This window comes from Ambystoma mexicanum, chromosome 3q (assembly GCF_040938575.1).
Source record: "Ambystoma mexicanum isolate Mex_15411 chromosome 3q, UKY_AmexF1_1, whole genome shotgun sequence".
Classification (NCBI taxonomy): domain Eukaryota; kingdom Metazoa; phylum Chordata; class Amphibia; order Caudata; family Ambystomatidae; genus Ambystoma; species Ambystoma mexicanum.
In genome coordinates, this window is record NC_090926.1 from 219,385,810 (window position 1) to 219,398,711 (window position 12,902).

The 12,902-nt window shown below is 44.2% G+C and overlaps 1 protein-coding gene and 1 long non-coding RNA gene across 3 annotated transcripts in view; one reads left to right on the forward strand and one right to left on the reverse strand.

Moving 5' to 3' along the window:
* LOC138582345 (uncharacterized) overlaps positions 1-10,573 on the forward strand; it is a 107,818-nt gene extending 97,245 nt beyond the window's left edge. The window contains exon 2 of the long non-coding RNA XR_011305011.1: positions 9,905-10,573. This is a non-coding gene — a long non-coding RNA (uncharacterized lncRNA). The remainder of the gene's footprint in view (positions 1-9,904) is intronic.
* The window catches only part of ARHGAP9 (Rho GTPase activating protein 9), a 1,031,694-nt gene that overhangs the window by 664,867 nt on the left and 353,925 nt on the right, over positions 1-12,902 (reverse strand). The window lies entirely within an intron of this gene.

The window sequence follows — 12,902 nt, forward strand, 5'->3', positions numbered from 1 at the left end:
TGTAATTCTAAAACGTAACCTTGACGTAGAACAAGGTTTAGTCAATGGAGCAATTGGGACAGGAGGATTTCAAAAATGTTGGGACCCCCCTAAAAATGTACCGCCCCCGGACGAAATGGCCCCAAACCTCGCAAAATTGTTTTGAGGTGGCCATATACTGTTTTTGCAAAGTTTGGAGAAGATTTGTCGAACAGGGCTAAAGTTAGAAGCTGCCCAAAAAGTAGTGCTCTTTCTATGATTTGCATGACTTAACCATAACTGGTGGGGGTATGGGGTGTGTGTGTGTGTGTGTGTGTGTGTATATATATATATATATATATATATATATATATATATATATATATATTTTCAAAACACTGATAACGTCAGGCAGGGTGAGTAGCACTCTTCACATTTCCAAAATTAGCAAGGTCTGAACATCAAAATCGAAATAAAATATAGTCTTAATTGATGCCTTGCAAAGTGGCAAAAAGTTAAAAAGCAATTAAAATAAGGCTCTCCCAAGTGCAAAATGTCCGTGCGCGTTAGGAACGTTGACGCGTTTCGCGGCTTGCCTCGCCGCTTGATCACACCAATACGTCCCCATTAAACCACAGAGTTTTAAGACATGGTGCAGAGCGAACGGCAACCATTTTTGCCGAAATGGAAGAGGGACTCCATTTGAAATCGCAGCCCATTCGGAGCCCATTCGGAGCAGACCCATGGCGGACATCTTTGAACTATTGGTGCCACATTAGTGGCTGGGATGCTGATGCATACCAATGCCCACTGGTTGGACTATAAGCTCCCTGTCAGCTGCCCTTTGACGGGATCTAATCTGGATTTAACCTGATTTTATTCCACCCAATATTTGTCCGCCATATTCTGCCACAGAAGGGGAGCGCGTATCAATGGAGCCCCTCGATGTCGACTGTCCATTTAGAATGCATTCCATATGTTTATCGACATCCTGTTTTCCTAAGATGCCAGACACATCCAGCATACAGTAGACTTTAGCGTAGTTTACAAATCGTAAAAAGGCCAATTGATCAATTTGCTTTTCCCAGTCCCAAACGTGATCGCATGAATGCTTAATCAGCCCTTTTTGTTGTAATCTCAGTAGATCAGTATTTCAACAATAATAGGATGGAAATGAGATCCTACATTAGCATGATAATTGCATGACCAATCACATCATTAGATGCATCAATAAACCTAGGATACATTATGTATATATGCATTAACAGTGAACTTCATACAGTGCTACTGGCCTATGTGTTGACATGAGACCTATTTGTTATGGATTTAACAGGTCCTAAATGCGCTGCCTGTTAGGAAAGTACCAATCTTTTGGCTGCGCAACTGAAAACGCATATAATATATATATATATATATACACACATCTGTCACCCATTAAATTAAGCAGATGACAAAGCAATATGGCAAAATGTAATTTAATGACTACTTCAGTGCATATAGGGATGTGCACTCTACTCGCATTTCTTTTGTTAGTATTGCCATTATTGTTGAGATGATGTCCTTTTGAATCAATTGCAATTTTAGGATGAGGTTAACTGACAGTGTTAGAGTTGTGTTTTACATTTACTGTTAATTATTAATACTGTTGCCATCTCAGATGTAGTTGGCTTACAACTGAGTATTTAACCCACACAAACAACATCGAGATATATATCGCCATTCAGGCGAAAAATATAGAGATATGCCATTTGGTCTATATCGTCCAGCCCTAATGACACCTTTTCCTCACATGTTCTTTATTAAACATAGTTTAGTATATTTCATTTATTTTAGTCATTCACACATATTAAGGAAAGGAGATGCTATGATCTATGCTGAATGTTCTGGAAGCAGACCTCATCAGCACGGTATGCTTCCAGAACACTTACATAGGAATGTTATGATTTGTAGTGGTGAAGAGAGGGTCCCTGGAATGCTCCTCTTGACTCCCATAAGCATGACAGCCAGAAGAGCCAGAAATGCAAGATGCCAGTCACTGTTTGGCCAGCCCCCAGGAGGGCCTGTGACATCCACATATGCAAACAGATATCCTCTTAGACAACCATTCAAACCTTATGCATCTGATTCCTTCCTGGATACTGGTGCCTCATTGGTTATGGTTGGAGATACCTCACTGGACCTGATCGGCTAATGACGAATATCTAACTGTACTGATGTCATATTTGTGTAGTATTGTTGAGTATCGTGAAGTATTGTCGAGTATTGTGAAGTTTAGTGGAGTAAGGAGCGAAGGTAGATGTAATTCCTTTGTGGTTAGCGAACATTCAAACTTGATGTTAATGTTAAAGGACGTTTGTACCGCGCACTATCACCACCGGAGTGGTCCCCTGGCGCTCTGGCGACTCTGAAAGAGGAGGGGAGGTTGAGTTAGTGGGAGGAAGCAGGAAAAGTGCAAGAGAGCAGCGATGTGCTGTTGACTGCCTCAGCCCGGTGGGTCCGTTGGCTGGGCCTGGGGTGTTTGCTACCGGCTACCGGCAGTCGTCGTGTACTGTTGTGCAAGGCTATGTGTGTTTTTGTTTTGTTGTTGCGATGTAGTGAAGTTTGTGTGGTTTGTTGTGCTGTAGGTTTTGGTTGTGTTTGGTTTGGAGTTTGAGAGGTGTATGCAGAAAGGGAAATTGTTAGTAGGGTTGGTTAGTTTGCGTCTAAAGTTAAAAGGTTCAGGTGAATAGCCTAGACTATTGACTTAAGGGTACGGATGACAGAAGTTAGGTAAATATTGGATTCCCTGTGGATTGGGCGTTTTAGCTCAGGTCATGGATGATGGTATTATTCCCATATACAAGGTTAGCAAACAGAGCTACCTTAAATTACGGAAGGTGTTTTTCTGGTAAAGTCAAGTTTTATCTACAAGGCGATGCTGTAGGTACAGACTGAGCACATTAAATATTGGTATTCCCTCTTAGGAGTCAGGACGACGTGCGTGGGTATATGTTGGTTGGATTTTTGAAAATATCTGTGTAATGAAAGAATATTGTTATGAGCTCTGTTAGTGATTTCTATTATTCCCTTGCTTGTTGAAGAGGTGACATCACCGGGGAGGTTTGTGTATGGGACTAGCAGAGCACGAGGACTGCGTCATCTGTTCTGTGGTGGTGAGTGGAAGGCGTATGTGCGAGATTGGTGGGTGCGCCTGAGGAGGCAGAGAGTTGCAGAAGGGCGGTGCGTATAGCATTCCTGAGAAGTTGGTTGGGAGCCAGAAAGGCTAATGGTATTGCAAAAACAATTGTTATTTCGGAATTTGACACTGTGCATGATCAGGTATATTTTGTAAAATCACTGTGAAGTTGTCGAAAGCCTCGACTTGAGGTCAAGTAAGTATTACAGAGTAATTTATTGTGATGAAGGTGTGGGGAACACGCCCCTACAGAACCTATCTAAGGCGCTTCCACAATATAAGGACCAGATTTGTAAATTTTTTGCACCACAGAAGGTAAAATGACTAAGCCATGGTCAAAGGGCGGGAGCTTCTCCAAATATGTGCAACAACCATGTACACACACATATTTTCAAGAGCTTTATAAAGGGAAAAACCTGAGAAATCGTATGGTGTTATTTGACCTCTGAAAAATGTTTCAGGGCATATGGGGGATTGTGGTGATGCTCAGCACTGAGCCAACGGGAGACCAGGGTGAAAAGCCCTCAGCCCCCGCTTCCCCACCACCTCCTGACCATTAGAGCGAAGGGCCTGCAGCAGGAGCAGGGGTATGATACCCTATATGAGAATTGAAAGCAGCTGAGGGGTACACAATTCCAAAATCCGCACCTCTACCATACGCCAAGGAGGAGGGGTAAAAAGGGGCTGCACCAGCAGGAGATGGAAGAGGGTTACATAGTGAGACCCAGACAAACACGAGAGAAGGGCTGGAGAATATGGCCTCGAACATGTGGGTAGGCGGGCAAATACTCCTGAAATTAGATGAGAAGACAGCGGGAGAAATAGGATGGGCGAGTAAGGAAATAGCTGGGTGCAAAGAGAGCAGGGAAGCAAGAGAGTGGGCAGAGATAATAGAGAGAAAAGGAAAAGAGGAACAGGAGGGATGTGAGAAAGAAAGTGCAAAGGGAAAAGCTAAAGGCAGAAGAGAAAGAGCGGGAGCAGTGAGAAATGAGAAGAGAGCTTGAAGACATGGAGAGGAGAAGGGAGGAAGACCATCAGGAATGGCAAGTTTTAGTAAATAGGGAAAGGCGGAAGTGTCAAAAAGAGCAGCTTGCATGACAGTGCAAACGCAAGGAGGAGCACACAGTGAGAGATGAGTTGGATCTACCACTTTTGACAACCGTGAAGGAAGGGATAGGCAAGCGGAGCAAGAGCGAAGCAAGAAGTATGATAGTGCAGCTATTCTGTCATACAAAACTCAACATGGGGAGCAGAGAGACACACAGGCTGATTGTGGGGTGACCAGGATGAGGACCACGACAGTCCAGGGCTACATGGTGAATCATAGAGAACATAACTCCGTACGCACTAAGAGACCTTCCAGCACAAATGAGGAGGGAAGTGGCAAGGGCATGCACCACCACCAGAGACATGGGGAGGCTGGGCTGTCACAGTTCCCTTTATTGGAAAAGGGAGGGGATGACCTCAGTACATGCCCTGGAAACATGTTGACAAGGAACATTTGGGGAGTAGGCTACCTTTGTTAACTGCGGGTGCGGAGGAATTAATATATGAAATGGAAAGGATCACAGCAGGACAAAAAATGTGCAGTAGGAGACATAAAAGGTTTACTAGTAGTGGTCCTTTGGGAGGCTGCCGATGGCGTATGGAAAAGGGCAGGGTACCCAGGAGTGACAACCCAGAACACAGCGCACAATGGTTCCACATTTGCTAACTGCGGAGCAGCCGTATGACAAGATCTACGGACGCAGTACCCAGACGCGTCGGCTATTAGTGCAATCATGGCACGTAGGATGGGGGAAGATGAAGACCCCCTACAATATATTGAGGCTATTCAAGAGTTATTGTGCCTTGAAAAGCAAGAACCATGGGACAAAACAGTGGCATTATTTTATCATATAGTATGCCAAGGCTTATCAGAGCAGGTGCAAAGGCAACTAAAGACGTTGGCGGGGATGGAAGCAAAACCGTGGTCAGAAATACAACTTACAATAGTACATTATTGCAGACTAATGCAAGAAAGCGCAAGAAAAAAGCATGAGGAAAGAAAGCAGGAGTAGGTCAAGTTAGTGCAGAAAGAATGGTCTAAATATGCCATGGAAGGAGCAGTATTAACGAGCACAGGAGGGAAAGGGACACCACAGTCGCAGTGCCACCTGCGAGAGGAGTGCTCATTGGGTTGGGAGATGCGCAGCATGGATTTTGAAGACCACCAAGGGGAAACGGGGATGGACATCAAGTGCAACAAAGCCAAGGGGGATTTCCAGGAGGGTACCAAGGAAATGGATGACAAATGCAGCAGGATGTAGAAGGATCCTGTGGATGGTATCGGAGGCAAATAAGAGAACCACCCCCAGTGCTGGGTGTGCGGACAGAATGGACATATCTACAGGGTATGTAAAAGCAGAGGGGTATGCCACAGAATGGGAGATGCAATACCAGCTAGAATATCCAGGGGAATAGAATGAGTTCTTTGCTCAGGACTAGGCACAACAAGGACAGACACCAAATGCAAACCCACCAGCCTATGACGCAGACACCACAAATGCAGGCACCAACGCAACCATATTCACAGACACCGCAGATGCAGAATAACACGCAGCCATCATACACGGCACAGTCAAACGACGGACACTGGCACGCACTGACTATTATGACTCCCATTAGGAAACTGGGAAGGGGGGGTTACTGTAGTGGGGAAAACCCATTCGTAGGAAACAGAATGTCATTATACCCTCAATAGGACAGCCCACAGATGGACCTGATGTGTTGCAGCCTATCGATTACACCCAACCTAGCGGAGGGACCATGTATAGAGATGACGATAGGTGACAAACGTTCTCCTTTCTTGTAGACACAGGGGCGACTAGATCCTGCATCCTGAATTGGGAAGTATAGAATGTCAGGCGATGCCACGACTGCTCAAGGATTCTCTGGGGCAACAGAATAGATTCCATTTACAGACGATATTGCCCTTTCTATAGGAGAGCAAAACCTAGCTCTACCCTTACTGTAGTCCCGACAACAGTAAACATAATGGGGAGAAAGATCATGAGCAAACTTAACATGACATCTCATTAACTGACAAGCAGATAGTGTGTTTCAAACCTGGGATGCACCTTCTGAATGTGAGGGAAATTATTCAAGCTTACTGTGAATGTAAGATACATAGGGGGGTGCCAGCAGATGAGGAGTTATTTCGATATGTGACTAAAATAATACTAGCATGGCTACCAGGGATTAAGGGGAAAATGTGGCGCATTACAAATAAGTACTTGTTCAGGCCAGAATTGCCATCAGATGAAAAGGAAGGGGCGATAGTGGCACTAGAATTAGAGGCAGTAATAGTGGGGGACGACTGGAAAGCAGTACAGGGGACAGGTGACACAGGGTGACCATGGTGATCAGTGATGACCGTGGCAGAAGGGTACAGGCTGACCACTGTTACAGATGAGCTGTTCAAAGACAACTGATCGGTCATGAGGTAGTGTTTGAAATTCGTATCACATACTGGGTGGAAATACATTACAGAGAGGTACCACGGAGAATGGTGATGATGCTACAAGCACTGCCAAACCTTCTCGAGGAAGATTTGGCAAAGATCCCCAGCATCATATGGACCACAAGTCCCTATGATGGTGGACTTCTGAAAGGGATAGGAGCAGTGAAAATAAAGCTGAAGCCAGGAGCCATTTTACTATGAGCGAGACAATATCCACTGTTGAGGGAGGCAGATGAGGGTATTTATGAGGCAGTCGCAGCCCTAGTGAAGCAGGGCATCCTAGTACCATCAGAATCACACTGCAGCACAGCGGTGTACCCTGTCAAAAAGGCAACAGGGGGTTGTGGCATTGTGTACAAGACTTGCGCCCTCTGAACCATATTGTAGAAGCAGAATTTCCTTCAGTTCCGAATCCAGTGACACATTTTTTGTAGCATTCCCATGGAAGCTACCTACTTCACGGTCATAGATTTGAAGAATACTTTCTTTTCTATACCATTACACCCAGACTCACAAGACTTAACTTCATTTCTATATAGAAATAAGTAGTGGAAACATACAAGACTTCCTCAAGGGTACTGCGAATCACCTTTCATATTGAACAGGGTCCTTCAAATGGACTTAGGAAATGTAGAATTAGAGAGCCTGGTTGTACAGTACGGTGACAACATTGATTTGCAGCAAGACGGAGACACAGTGTACATATGACTCTGTGCACATGTTGACAGTACTAGCAGATAAAGGGTACAAGGCAGACAAAGCCAAATTACAATATTGCCAGAAAGAAGTGTTGTACATTGGACAGCAGATATCACAAGACAGGTGAAAAGTGAGACCAGAAAGGGCAGAAGCAATACGCAAGCCACGCCCACAAACATAAGACAAATGCAGCAGTTCCTAGGACTATGTACTTACTGCAGGCCAAGGGTATTTGACTACAGCGCTTACACTAGGCCCTTATTGAGACCACTGAAGGAAGCACAAAGAGGGGAGGGTGCCTTACAATGGACAACAGAGATGACTGAGGCATTTGACTAGCTGAAAGAAGCAATATGCACAGCTCCAGTATTAGGGATGCCAGACTATCACAGTGAATTTTCTTATTGTCGCACTCCAATGGAGTGGTTATGACTGCAGTACTGACACAAAAGACAAACATGGGGGACAAAACGTTAGCATATTACAGTGGGAAATTAGACCCAGTAATGAAAGGGCACAATGCATGTCAACAAGCATTGGCTGCCGCTGCATTCACAGTAGATAAATCAGAGAGTATTACTATGGGATGAAGCATCACTCTTTATGTGGAGCATGTCTATTTGCAATACTGGAAAGGCCTAAAAGTACATTGACAACACAGAGAGTGTCATGGTACGAGGTGTTACTGGCAACCCAGCTCTCAAAATAGTGAGATGCAGACTTGTCAACCCGGTGACTTTCATTTCCAAACCCAGAAAGGAGGGCAACTATGTGCACAACTGCACAGCCAGCATAGAAGAATTCAGTGACACTAGAAAGGTACAGGAGACCGCACTTGAGGAGGGTGACATGCTTTATATTGACGTGTCATCAACAATTGACCAAACGACTGGGGAAAGACATACTTGGACAGCAGTAGCGATATTGAGAGAGGACGCGACGAGCGAGGTGGTGACAAGCTCATGTCTACCGTCACTTTTATGAGCACGAGCAGAAGAATTAGTGGCTTTAATATTGGCATTGGAGCACAGCAAAGGAAAGGAAGTGACAGTGTATTCGGATTCAGCCTACGTGATATCCACAGTGCATTCTGTGCTGTCACGTTGGCTGAGGCGGGGCTTCTGATGTGCAGCACGCACTCCTATCGGGCAGACTGATGGAGGCACTCCAGTACCCACTGCGCATAGACGTGGTGAAGTGGCAAGCGCACACAAGGGGGGAGGACCCCATCTCTAGGGGTAACATCTCAGCGCTGTGATGCCTTGGGGCTGCCTGTGTGCTATACAAATGCAAAAATAAAATAAAACGAGGCAGCAGAGGCGGAAGCAAAACGAGCCACCTATATTGGTGTCATTTTAGACATTGATACGTTGTTTCCAGCGCACAATTATGTACGAACAACGATACTAAAGGAAGGATATAACATTACGAGGGACACAGATTATGGAATTGCAGAGAGCTGCACCCAGGGAAGAAAAATAGTTATGGATTAAGAGGGGATGTACCGTGTCTCCGACAGATGCCTTATGGTGGCAAAATAACACAGGAAAAGTGGTAATGCCATTCTCATTATTACCCACTGCACTGACACAATTACACCATGCTTGCTGCTCATGTTGGAGAGGACTGGTTCTGTCCTAATTTTGTGGAACACGTGGCTGAATTCATGACTAATTGTCTAGTTTGTAAACAATTTACTGCAGGTCATACATTGAGGGTAGTGGGAGGAGCCATACCTCGCCCAATAGGTCAATTCTAGCACCTACACGTTGATCATGTTGTCATGCTGCAATATGCAAGGGATACCGCTACATGATCGTGGTTGTATGCCTGTTTTCCCAATGGATGGAAGCCGGTCCTTGTTCCCATCCTGATGCCCCAAGTGTGGCAAAATTCATGGTTCGTGAAATATTCCCACGATGAGGCGTGTGTGAGGTCCTGCAGTCCGACAATGGCCCTCCCTTCGCCAACGAGATGTTTCAATACATCACAACCTTGTTAGGCACAAGAGAATTTGTGTTGTATTTCTATCTGCCACAAGCAAATGAGGTGTGTGAGCGCCTCAATGGCCTGCTCAAAGAAGGCTTTGCCAAAATTAAAAATACCCTTAATAAGAGTTGGCTGCACTGGCTTCCATTAGCGTTATTTGCATTGTGCAACAAGCCAGGGTCCACGCACCGTTTAAGCGGGTAAGATAGCTCAGTGGGTTGAGCGCTCGCTGCTGCGATCTGAGCGTGATCTGCAGGTCGCAGGTTCAAATCTCGGCAAGGCCAACTCAGCCTTTCATCCTTCCGAGGTCGATAAATGAGTATCAATTTCGGTTGGGTGATATTTTATGTTAATATGTGCTCTGTAAAGCGCTTTGGATCAAGGCGCTATATAAATAACACATCATTATCATTATAACCCCACATGGGGTGGTGACAGGATGGCACATGCGACTTCCCATGGCTCCTCCCACTAGGGCATTGAAGGATGCAGAATAAACATCAGATGTACTGGGTCAGGAAATGTATGAATACACAGCTTCCTTGATAGCTAGTGCCTCTTTTATTTCTCGTCAATTGCAGGGACAACTGGAGAGGCCTGAAGTGGGAGGAGTGAACAACAACACAGAAGCAACCACAGTTGTATCCTGGTGACCAAGTCCTGCTAAGGAACTTTACAAGAAAGTGGGACAAGCCGCATTTTACTGAACCTTACACTGTCGAGCGGGTCACTGAGTGAGCAGTGAAATTGTAAGGAAGAGTACATGGAATCACCTGGGAGACATCAAGCCCTACCAGGCGGTGGCCTCTCCTAGCAACAGCAATGAAAGGGTCACAACCCAGAAGAGGACACCCTATGATTACTCTTTCCACATCCAGAGTGAGGGAACACTGTCTGTTTATTATTTTTCTTTTCGCTCACTAACAGCATTCATCGTGAAAGTGTGACTGTTATAATTGCATTCCTAGTATTGCATTGTTTCATGCTTCTCCTTGATCCTCATCTGGAAACTTTCCAAGGTCAATTTCTCCAATTTGTCTGGCAATACGACAGAGCAAGAATGCGCAATCCTAATGGTGTTTTCATACCTTATTTGGCGAGTATATCCACACCTAGAAATAGGAAACCCATCTGTACACTCAGAACTATGTGACCCTAGAATAAGAGTTGTGTGGGAAACCTTATTTTTCCTTGCAATGACCCAACACCAAGTTTGCAGTGCTTGAATTAATAAAATACTAACACAATAACGCTTGTTTTGTGCACTACAGGCGGCCAACTGATATCTTCAAACTACACAAGGATCCAAGAGGTGTAAAATAATCATTGTGTCTTATTCTCATATAGCATTTGTGACCTCATCTTTTGGGGAATGTCATATTGTCAGGGTTTTATTACACAGCACACTCCAGCCAGGGACTCCTTCCCCGACAATGACTGTGGCGTACAATAAAACACTTTCTATTTTTATTAAACCACAGGTTCTTTTCCTTTGAGTAGGCCTCCAACTTGTCTCGCACCCAGCCTCCACAAGCACCCCGCGTCACAATGGACTAGGAATCAGGCTGGTGTGTATCAATAAGATATTTATTATTTAATGAAAAAGGAAAATCTAATTATTTCACAATCACCAATGTTGTGGTTACACAAATGCTTTAATCTATACAAAACAATTAGGTGAAGATATCCTGTTGCAATTCACACAATATTTATAATGGCAACAGAAAAATAACTATTTTATAAAGAGATAACACCAACGGTTTAGCACTTCCCCCTGCAACACCCACCCCCAAACATCAGCTAACTTGATTCCTTTGAATGGAAGGCAGTGGCAAAGAGTAGAAATAGAGAAAGAAAATCAGGTTTAGGGAAAAGCCCAACACCCCAAGAGGGGAAGCCAGCAAAGAAAGTGAATACCCTTTTTTGGAGCAAAATGGCAGAATGGGATTTTGATTGTTATTCACAACTGATAGGGGACATAATGAAAGGAAATGTGTGTTGCTTACACTTGAGGAGATGGGGAATCTTAGATAACACTAATCAGCAAACCAGGGCAAAGTAGAAAGAAAGTAGGAAAATCGCTTTTGGGAGAGAGCAAATGCAAAAGGGAAACATACAATGGCAAATGGAAATTCGATTTACACTGGATTTACAATGACGGGCAGCTCAGGAAAGGGGTTTAGCTCAGAATAGGAAAATCGGTTTTCAATGACAAGGACAGAGGCACATAACGGATCGACTTGTAGGCAAAAGGGATTGCTCTCAATGGGACTACGGTTTGGGGTTTTAATAGGACAAATGCAAATAGGAATTTTTGGGGTAATGCACACAATACACGGACAAACTCAGTTTTCAGTTACAAGGAGACCAAATCTTTTGAGGCAATACTTTAATGACTATAATAATTACAGAAAGACACCAGGGACAAGGTGGTTAATTTTGAATTTCAATGATCTTGTACTGTGAATTTCAATGGGGGAATTCATTGATTTACTTAAAAACACAGACACTGAGAGGGTTACCAAAGGGAATATGCTAACATACGCAGGCTGAACACAGATTCTTCTATGGGAAGGTGACTGAATTACACTAGCAATGTGGGGTTTTCAATGGGGGAATAATTGGGTGCAATGCTACAAAAGGAAGGGCTTATGCAATTGTGGGCTGGGGTTATTTGCTACTTACAAAGTAAGCCTTGGTTTGGGATTCTGGAAACCTAGCTGGATCTCAGGACACTCTGGACAGCTAGGCAAGGGGTCTGGTCACTGAACTCTGCCTTGATGGTAATGTACAGCCGCCTTCTCTCCATCCTCCTTCTCCTGTTGCCCCAAATCTTTGTGTGTCTGTCTTAGTACAGTCCCCTTTATATAGCACAAATGACATCACTCACTTTACAATCTAGGGAGAGTACTCTGTAATTACCCCATGCACTTGGCTAGGACAGTTTACCATTCCGCCCCCTGGCATGATTGGTTCAAGGGAAGAGAGCACCATCTGTCTGGTTACCTTTTATTACTATTCTTTGTTCTCTTGGCCACTTTTTGACAAAAAACAGTTATGCCTCATAACTTCAAAATTCTACTAGCCCCTGCTATATGCATCAGATATGTGGTTTTAATTGGTCATCAGGAATTAGGTAAGTCAATCGCCAACTCCGTACGATGTAGCATAGCCTGGTGGCACATTTTTGAACTTTTCACAAAACAGTTCTAACTCTGCAAATGATGAAGCATGTTCATAATATTTTTTTCCATCTTTCCACCAATTGTCGAATCCGTCCCATTTTTAGATCAGCCAGAAAACTAACTGGCCATTTCAGCCTCCAAAGTCCTAGAAAAATGCACTTTATCTTTTTAAAACCGCCTGGAAATTACGTAGAGACATAGCATAAAACTAAATTATTTCTCATTCTAATTGATATGAAAAATGCCTATAAATGAAATCAGTCCTTTAATGTCAATTGGGAGGATCTGTCCCCCTCTGTGGGAGGGGTGCTTCATCCCCATAGGTGGTGACCAGAGATTTTTATGACCCCCACCTGTTCTTGGTAGTGGGTACAGGAAGGAACTCGCACCTCCT